The sequence below is a fragment of the Vicia villosa genome, unplaced genomic scaffold (assembly GCF_029867415.1).
Source record: "Vicia villosa cultivar HV-30 ecotype Madison, WI unplaced genomic scaffold, Vvil1.0 ctg.000587F_1_1, whole genome shotgun sequence".
NCBI lineage: Eukaryota > Viridiplantae > Streptophyta > Magnoliopsida > Fabales > Fabaceae > Vicia > Vicia villosa.
In genome coordinates this window covers 748,615-759,626 of record NW_026705268.1, presented here as the reverse complement: position 1 = coordinate 759,626, position 11,012 = coordinate 748,615, and positions in this window count along the sequence as shown.

Below are 11,012 nucleotides of genomic sequence, written 5' to 3'. Positions count from 1 at the left end.
ACCTATTATACCTTAGCCTTATGATTACGAACAATTTTCTCATCCTTACATATAAAATTTCAGTCCCGATCTTCTCAGATTATCGCACCTTCTTTGTCACATACATCTTCCAACTTCTGCTATAATCTCTACTCTCTTATATTCTTCTTTTTTACCTTCTTATTTTTATGTAAATGTTTCATATTTCAGTTTCGTTTTTATCGCATATCTTCTTCTCTAATCTCTCAACTTTTTTTTTCTTTTTCAACTTCACTAATCTCTCGCCTCTTCTATTTTTTGTTTCATTATAATAATTTTTATATTGTTTTATGCTATTATTTTATGTTTAATAATATACTTTTGTCTAATTTAAGTTTTACATATTAAATGAAAAATTATTGTCAAAATATGAAGAATTTTGTTGTTATTTGATAGTGTATGAATGTCTAAATACAAAATTATGTTATCATCTATATGTGGATGTATGACTCAATAAAATATTTGTAAATAACCGAACCGAACCAAACCGCATTAGTTTGGTTTGGTTTGGTTCGGATTTTTTTTAAAAGTCAACCGAATCAAACCAAACCGCACGATTTTTTCTCTTGCGGTTCGGATGATTTTTTTCGTCAAAACTGTCCAAACCGCACCGCGAACACCCCTAACCGTAGTTACTTTACACGGTATTTTTTGACATACCTTTATACAATTCGTATTGGTGAACAGTATAAGATGATATAATGGAAAAAATAATATTTATTATTTCTATTAATATTATAAAAATAAGTTGAATATAAATTTACATGCTAGTATGATTTTATAAATAGAATCGGAGGTAGTATGATTTTATTCATAAATTTCCACAAACTTAAAACGTAAATTTGATATTATAAATAGAATCGGAGGTAGTATGATTTTATTCATAAGATTTACTTGAGCGTTCTTATGAATCATCGTGAAGGAGAGAAACACTTATATTGGGTCAAACGCTCATATAAAAATGTTCATTCAAGCAAGTGAGAGATACACTACACACTCACCAAAACCTTAAGGTGTTAGGTTGTATGAGTCTTCTCACTTATAAAATAATCAAGGAAATTTCTTCATTGACCTCCTAACCTTCTTGGTCACCTCCGACGAAATTCTCATAATGCCCCTATATTTCGGAAATGCATCTCCGAAATCACTTTTTTTTTGAAAAAAAGTTGATTTTAAACACAAAAAAAAAAGGTGTTTTCGGAGATGTATATCCGAAAACACAAAAAAAGAAGTGTTTTCGGACATGCATTTCCGAAATCACCTTTTATTTTTGGAGAGGGGGTGTCTTCGGAGATGCATATCCGAAATATTCCAATATTTGGTCTTGAAATGTTTCGGATATGCATTTCCGAAAAAATTCAATAATTATTAAAAAAATTAAAATAAATGAGAATCAATACAATTAATAGTATAATTAATTGTATTAATTAAAAGATATTATTAAATATATATCATTATCATTAAAATATAATAATAATTATTAACATATTTTTTTAAATTAAAATATTTTGTAGTTATTATTTATAATTAAATTTTTTATGCACTATTACTTTATTTACAAATAAATTATTTGATACTTTATTTTAATTGAATAGAATAGAATTTAATTTTAATAAAATTAAAAAAACAATGAGAATATTTTTAAAAAAATTAAAAGAAACTTTTTATTTCATATAAAATCAATTTGATAGAAATTATAGTAATAAATGTAAATAGTACTTTGTTAAGTGAATAGAATTAAAATTTAAGTGGATCTCTAGTATAATTATATATATAAATATTAATTTTATTCTTTAATTTAAATAAATTTGAAGAAAATAAACTACTGTATTCAATTATATTTATGTCTGCCAATTAATAATTCTTTTCATTCTGGTACTTTAATTCTATACATAAAACTTTAATTATAAAATAGCTAAATTATAAATATAAATAGTTTAATAGTTAATTACAAAATATAATTTTAACTTTAATTAAAATTTATTACGTTAATTATAAAATATCTAAAAGTAATAAAATTTATAAAAAAATACAATTAAAATTTTAATTTTAACAATTAAAACTTAACTCAAATTTATAAATAAATTAATAAAATTTAAAAATTAAATAGAAAAATTATTAAAATAATAATAATTTAAATTTTTATTGATGAAATGTCATAAAAAAATCATTTGAAATACACAAGTGCACCACGTGAAACTTTGCAAAAAAAAAAAAATTAAGTTAAAATAGTAGTAAATAATTTAGAGGAATCAAAATTTATAATTTTTTTAATATACTAAAAATAATAGTTGATAGATTCAAAAGAATAAAGAAACAAAGTATCAAAATGAAAAAAATTATTAATTAATAGAAATAAATGAATATGACAGTTTTTGGGTCATTCTAATATAATAAATTCATTCTAATTTTGTGTATAATTATTAATTCAATATAACAAATTTCCAAAAATATTAACATATCTTTTTTTATTATGTACTTATTCCATTTATAAGATGTTTTATTTCATCGATCCAAAATTTGAAATGGTTGTTCCCTATAATTAAAATGGATATATTTGTCTTAATTAACTAATAAATAGTATAAATCTTTGAAGATCTTAATTTTAAATCACAATTTCAAAATAATTCTATAATTCAAAACTTCTGCGTTTTTTCGGAAGTGTATTTCCGAAATCCCAAAAAATGGGATTTCGGAAATGCATTTCCGAATTCTGAAAAAAATTTGAAAAAAAAATTATTTCGTAAATGCATTTCCGAAGTAGGGGTATTTAGGAGTTTTCGCTGGGGGTCAGCCCCATGGGGAGGTGAAGAAAGAAATTCTCAATAATCAAACATTCACTTTTCGAAATAAAGTAGGACTTATAACACACACTTGTCTCTTAACATAACTCACTTGTTTCTCAACAATCTTCTCCTCAAGTGTGATTTCATCAACTATTCTCTCCCTCATGCTTCCAAGTGTGAGTTCATCGATTATTCTCCCCTCATGCGGAAGCTTTTCATTCACATAGAAGTACCGTAGTTGACAAACATCCTTATCATGTCAGAGACACTTCAATGTAACACACCGTCTGACCACCACCGTGTAAAAAAAAACTTTTGATTCAAAGAGTCGATCTCTTACTCAAATATTACTAATGTGTTACATGATGATAAAGCATTTATATTGAATCAAACAATCAACTAAAGATCAAAACCAAAGAAATGAGAGAGACTAAATTATTAAATAAAAAAAATCATACTAAACATATTAAAACCAATCATGCTGTTTAAAAAAAATCAAACACATATAATCTAAATTCATAAATTAAAAAATTGATTGATCACTTTATCGATGACAAAAACGTGTTGAGTAGTATTTGTTGTATGTATATAAAAAAAGAAGTGGGTAATAATTCTGGTCCCAGTGTAGATGTTATCTTGATTCATCTGTCGACATAAGTGGCCAAGTTCACCATACAAATACATACCAGTGTCCAAGGGCACGTTCATATCAGTCATAATTTCATCTTTTTACGTAGAGGAGGAGTGTGAGTGTTATCTCCTTCTCTATTCATTTATTTGGTTGGGTGGAGGTGGGGACCCATAACACGTTTATGTTGCATTACATTCATGTCAACATCAAATCACATCAATACAGCAACAAAAGCTTTTAGGGTAATGTTTAAATATAAGAGTGTATGCAACTTAATTCCATTTTAAATTATTGTTGTAAACAATTTAATTTGAAATGAATTAGTTGATTATGTTTAAAACAAATAAAATCATAAAAAAAAATTGTTTTTAAAAAATTAAAAATAAATATTAATAAATTAATATAATATGACACTAGAAGGTATCCGAGTTAATATTTCAATATAATGTAGTTTTTTTTTTTAACAAATTAATTTACAATTTTAAATAAATTGAAATTTGAACACCTATAATAGCAATAAACATATACAGTGCAGATTATTTTACCGAAAATGTTAATATATAGTACATGTTTCTTTATAGTACAAAAGAAGACAAGATTTTTTAAAAATAGTTCAATTAAAAAAATATCCAAAATACTTCATATTTAAAATACTACTAAAAAGGAACCAAAACTATAGTAAAGAAAAAAAAAATTAACACATAATCAACCATTTACAACCATTTACTCTTATTATTGTACTTCTTATCCCAATTGTCATTTATTTTCGATTTGCTTTTATTAATCATTTATCTACTTAAGTATATAAAGGAGAAAGTGTCTAAAATATCTTGTTCTTTAAAATATTTATATTTTTAAATCAGGGCCGTCTCAAACTATTTAGAAGCCCTGTTCTAATATTAAAAATAGGCCTCTAATAAAAACACGTTTTTTTTTTAAATATCAATTTTTTTATATATACAATAAATTATAAATGTCACTAAAAAATACAATTAATAGTTATATGTTGCTTAGTCAAAAAGATAGAAATTCAATTAAACTTTTATTTTGAATTTATTGTTTAACTTTAAAGATAAAAGAAAAAATATATAATAATTAGAGTATGTATTATTAAAGATTAAAACAAGTCCCACAATGATCAATACAGTATATTTTAGTTTCATTTTAAAAAGGATAAAAAAAATTAATTTAAGGTTCACAATTGTTGAGAACTCCCACATCGTTTGTTTGTGAAATTGGAAAAATGAGATATGTTATAAATACCAATGCACATTGTCATATTTATCCCATGAGGAAAATGATTATTTCTCTTAAAAAGGAATCTCAATAAATGCATTAGTGATGATTCGTTTCCTTTTACAAAATAAGCTTTTTAAGATTTTTAATACTAATGGACTGGGTTGAGAAAAATGAGGCCCCTAAAATCATGAGGCCCTGTGCTAAAGATCAGTTTGCACTGGTCTATCACCGACCCTGTTTTAAATAGTCATCTCAAACTTTTGAGAGGCTCTATATAAAATGCAGAAGTTAGTTTCAGTTAAGTTGTGAATTTTTTTCAAAAGGCTCTATGTGTATGGAGCGGAGCCCCTTTTTACTATATCTTCATAGTAAAAAAATGTGAGCCATGTGTGGTACGCCGCCTTACACACCCTCAAAGACGGTTCTGCTTCTAAATGTTTACTTGTGTAATTGATTATTTTGTTCCCTTTCATAATTATAAATGATATGTGAAATAGTGAAATAATCTTTTACTGTAGCGAATTTGTGGTTTTGGTGCGGTGAGAAGAGGGCTGACTTATAACGTGAGCAATACAATACTCAAGTTAGTGAGAGAATTTAAAGTAATATGGGAGTGAGAGTGGATTTTAATATTTCAAATGGCATATTTTTCTCTTTATATAGTAAGAACATTTTAAATTTTCCGCGTGGGTTAAGGTGCGTTGTGCAGATAGTTATTTATAGTGAGAGTAGTTAAAACTGTCTATATGGGTTGAGGCGTGTTGTTTAGATAGTTGTTGGATCTTATCAGACGATGACAGACATGTCAAAGGGGTGGAATTTATTGTCATTGAATGAATGAGGGGTCAAACGCTTCATGCGCTTTACCACTTCGTGGCGTTCTTTGGCTTTTTGCTTTGAACCTTGTGAACGGACCAAAACAATTACCTCCCTAAAAAAACTCTTGTCTCTGCTTTATAAGACGAGGGTTTATTCTATACGTCATAGCCTGAATACTTGGCTTGAGTAGACGAAGAGCCTTGATGGAACGTCACTATCATTGAGAATAGACACATCAAATGTCTTTAAAAATGTAACAGGTAACGTTTCACATGGAGTCTTTGACGCTTGCCCATATACTAGTGAGCAAGGATGCTTCCTCTACCTCAGAGTACGTTGAACAATCTTCAATGATATCTTGATTGTTGGTAGTGCGACTAGTATTTTCCAATGTAACGGATCGAATGATCCGTTATGGTTGAGACACACATGAAAGGGTTCCTGAAGCATCGTTTTCCCCTTCTTTCTTTTTTTTTTTCATTTGTGAATTGAAGAAGTTCTTCTTCTTTGTATTTCCAACTTCGTCCTTTATTGTGAGCTCTTCTGCACTAATTTTTTATTAAGTTCATCAGTGACTTCTGTTGAAGCGGTAAAGCGGCAAGCAGCAAAAGTCTTGGAAATATTTATCCAAGAAATTATCGTGTCCACAGAGATTAGTGCTATTGAATTTCCGTTTGACAGATTCTTAGTTCTTGAGCTTGGGTTAAATGGGTTTTAAGTAAAAACGGAAAATATAACATATGAACATAAAATGAATATATTATTGATATAGAATAACTTATCTGGTTTGAATCTAAACTACTCCTCACAAACTTAGACTTATCACTCCGCCGCACTTAATCTACAATACTCATCAGAATCACCACATATCACTCACATCAATGTCCAATTCTGCAATACCGACGAGAGTTCAACTATATTGCTCTTTCGACGATGTCTCAACCGACCGAACAACAGAGAAGCATTAAACTCTAATATTATATGGATGTTAACCCCAAACCCTATTTCTAGAATCTAGAACTAACAGGTATTCTCCAAATAAAGATTCATGAAACATATTTCTATAACAATATAAATCCGAAGCGATTAAGCAAAAAGATTAGAAAAACACCGATTAAGATTTGTAAAGCAAACTTTATACAACTAGTAGAAAGAGTAACAAACATCCATGGGTTTAGAGTACTTACATACAAACTCAATAAAAGAGAAATACAAAGAGAAGAGAAGAAGGGTCCAAACATTTCTTGGTTTGTCAACACCAATCGATGAGAAATCCGACTCCGGATCATCCGTATGCAAGCTCCAATGGTGTTTTCTAAGCTATCTAAACCAAAAAATGAAGGTTGATGAGTTGGGGTTCCAAAATACCCAAAACATAACCTAAAAAAATAATCTGTTTTCCTCTATTTATACAAAACCTGCAGAGTGTGTGTCGCGCGGTGGGAGGGTGCATCGCGCGGTCTGTGCTTTCACAAAAAATTCAGCTTTAGTAAAATTGCCATAACTTGAGAACCGTAACTCCGATTTGCGCCCTGTTCGAAGCGTTGAAAAGCTTATTCAATTTCCTATATAAAAATGAATAAATAACAACCAATTGATGATTTATTATTCTTTGATTTTGAGCCTTATTCGTTGATGAGTTGCTCAAAATCGCGCGTTTGAAGCCGTGTCTTCGACACTTTATTGCTCATGCTCCAAATATGCATCAATACCTACAAAAATGCACAAAAACCATCAAAAGGTATACAAGTATATGAAAATACAACTATTCACAAAGTATACGGATTTACAAACAAAACGGGGAATTATTCAAACGGTATTAACAAAAAGTATCGATAAGTGCAACAAATTATATACACAAAATAACGATATTTTTGCACTTATCAACTTCTCATTCTGTGGTATCTCTAAGGCGCATAAGCGATCAATAAGGATCTTTTAAGGTAAAATCTATATCTTTTATTATTGTTTTCTCTTTTTATCTACTAAGGTTTCTGGAGAGTGGGTTTATGATAACCCTAATGTTCGAACTTCTGTTATCGGCACATTTGATCAGAGTTTTGTTTCTTTATATTTTCCTTTTTTGTGTCGACAACATTCTTCATAATGAAAATTCCACTTACCATGCTTCGTAAGGAAAAATGGGATAATTCGTCGGTATGGGTGGACCAGGAGACGTTGGACATCGCCTTTACATTCGCCTCTGAGAGTGGTATCGATCAAGCTTTCATACTAGTGGGAGTATTTATTCCCGCAGAAGATAAGAGGGTGTGTAGCAAGTATGATATTGTGATACCCTTAGTATGTTGTAATTTAATTTTGGGCATTCGTAGTTGAAGTAATTGGGTCATATCCTCAGGGACTTTGATAAACTGCAGATGGAGTTTACTACTAATGGTTGCAAGTTTATGCTTAGAGGCGCCAAAATTCCTAGTTTCAAACTCATCAACGACAAATCTTTTTCCCAATTGGTGCACAAAGGTGCAGAGTTATGTTTTATCTCAATGAGTGCTGATGCGTATTCCTCGGGAATGCTAACTTGTCATGCCTTAGAGGCCTTTGAAAATCCTAGTTTTCTTGCCTAGCCCCATTGTTCAACCACTTGAGCACTATGTAGACATTTTTGTTGAGCCAACTGCCTTACCTCCACCTCGCCCTGGATCCAACCACAAGATTCCTATTAAGGAGGGCACACAACCTTTCAACTTACGCCCTTATTAATTATCACCCATGCAGAAAGATATCATTGAAAATATTGTGCAAGACATGTTAGACTAAGGTATTGTGCAACATTCCCATAAAAAAGGTATTGTGCAACATAGCAATAGCCCCTTTGCGTCTCCCACAATACTAGTGCGCAAGAAAGATGGATCTCAGTATCTTTTTGTAGATTTTAGAAGACAACGACATCACAATAAAAGGTCATTTTCCATTCCCTTGATTGAAGATATAACAGATGAGCTTTATGCTTCCATTGTTTTTTCCAAGTTAGATATGCGATCAGGCTATTACCAATTACACATGGATCAAGGTGAGGAGCAGAGGACTGAACTCAAAACTCACAGTGGATACTTTGAGTACTTAGTGATGTCTTTTGGGATCACAAATGCACCTGCATCCTTTTAGGCACTCACGAATAAGGCTTTTTAAGCAATTTCTCAAGAAATTTGTGATTATATTATTTGATGATTATATCACATTGCTCATTTACATATGATATTCCAAACTATTAGGGAGAATAAATTGTTTTTGAACATAAAAAAGTGCTTTTGCTGAATCTAAAGTAGATTATTTGGGACACTTTATTGCCAAAGAGGGAGTCTCTACTGACCCAACCAAAATTCTTGTTGTGAATTCTTGGTCAATTCCAACAAACCTTAAGCAATTGAGGGGATTTTTAGGCTTAAGTAGGTACTATCACATGTTTGTGAAGGACTTTGGCAAGTTAGAAATGTCATTGACTGATTTGTTACAAAAAGATAGCAAGTCTTAATATCTGCACCTGTTTCCAGCTTACCAAATTTTGCAAATACATTTACTGTGGAAACTGACGTCTTTGGGAAGGCCATTAGAGTAGTTTTAATTTAGGACCAACATCCCATTGCTTGCATTATTAAGTCCTTAGGTCCTAAGAAACATACCATGTTTCTGTATGAAATGGAACTTTTAGCTATAGTGTATGCAGTTCAAAAGTAGGGATCATATCTTTCACATACGCCTTTCCTTGTAAAGACTAACCAAAAAATTATTAAATAAGTCTCAATTTTTTTTCGATATAGTGTATGCAATTTTTTTTTCACAGCAGGATGTTTCAATTTTCGATAAGTCTCCTTCATAGGTTTTGACTAAACGGTTTTTTTCTTCTTCTTTTTTATGGATATTGACTGCCTGACTTAATGGTCACGGGAATCCATCATTATTTGCGTAAACAACGGCTAGTATAATTGAGTTAACTGAGTAACTACACTGCCCCAGGTTATGATTAAGGGTTTTAAATTGCATATGAAAGAAAAATTCTACTCCTTAGGCTCAAAAGGGTTTACGAGGGATTGACATCCTTATATCTCCACTGTTTACGAATTAAAACAATGCCTGTACATTGTCAGCATAGTCTGTTCAAAAGCATACTGTATGAGGTTGCGGTATCGTTTTCGTCATCCTCCCTCAAAAGACTTACAACTTAGCAGGAGTTGAGTATCACAAAGCATAAATGAAGTAAAAACGCAGTTTTAAATGAGTGATAGCGAAATAATTTATTCAAGACAAACATATGCAATGCACTAATGATGATTATTAAAACAGATAATGTCTATCATAAGTCAAATGTTTAAACGAACAAAATAGAAATTGCAAATGCAATTAAAACTAATGATCTGAAAGTCCCTCCTTCTAGCCATCCACAGCATTAGCAGTTACGTTAGGAGTTTCAGGAGGATCAAATTCAATTTCCCCAGCATCGATCATATCTTGGATCTTGTTCCTCAATGTCCAGCAGCTATTCGTATCGTGACCAGGACTATCGGAGTGATATGCACACCTCACGTTGGGATTATAGCCACGAGTAGAAGTACTAGGATTCTTAAGGGAGTCCTTTAAAGTGATCAATTCTGACTTCAACAGGTGTTGTAATGCTTGAGCCAGTGACATATTGATATTTTTGAACTAACGCCTAGGCGTGTCTTGCTTGTTTTGACGACCTTTTTGAGGCGCCGGTGTGGAAATCAGAACTGCCCCAACAGATTGGTCATGGTTACTCCTTTTCTCACCATACACATCATTTGAATCTGACTTCCCATTGAAATGCTTCTTTGTAACACCTGAGGGTGTAGCCACTTGAATCTTACCACTTCGGATGCCATTCTCGACACGTTCCCCAGTCAGTATAAGCTCAGTGAACCCAGACGATGAACTTCCCAGCAAATGACTATAGAAAGGACCAGTCAACGTGCTCATAAACATATCAACCAATTCTCTGTCAGCCAATGGGGGTTGAACTCTGCCAGCCAAGTCTCTCCATTTTTTAGCATACTTTTTGAAGCTTTCATTAGATCCCATAGACATGCCTTGTAGTTGCATGCGGGTCGGCGCGAGATCAGCATTGTATTAGTATTGCTTGTAGAAAGCACCGACCAAGTCTTCCCATGTATGGATGTTGGTACCCTCTAGTTGATAGTACCACTCGAGTTGGGTTCCAGATAAGCTCTCTTGGCAAAAGCGGATCCACAGATCCAGTTTCATAGGATCATATCCCCACATAGTTATCATTAAGAAGATATCTTCAAATGTTCTCATCCCAACAGAGACTTAGTTCCTCAACAGAGTTTACATCTTCTGTCGGTTCCCCGTCACTTTTCTCTTCCCCAAACGGGTTTGTTCATCTCTCTTTACCCTCAGTCAGGGTGCGTCAAAGATCAATCATTCAAATCGCTTTCATCCCCAAGCAGATCATAAATCCCCCAGCTGAGCATCTTCAAGACAAGATCAAACATCAAAATCACAACAATACAGAGATTTATTTT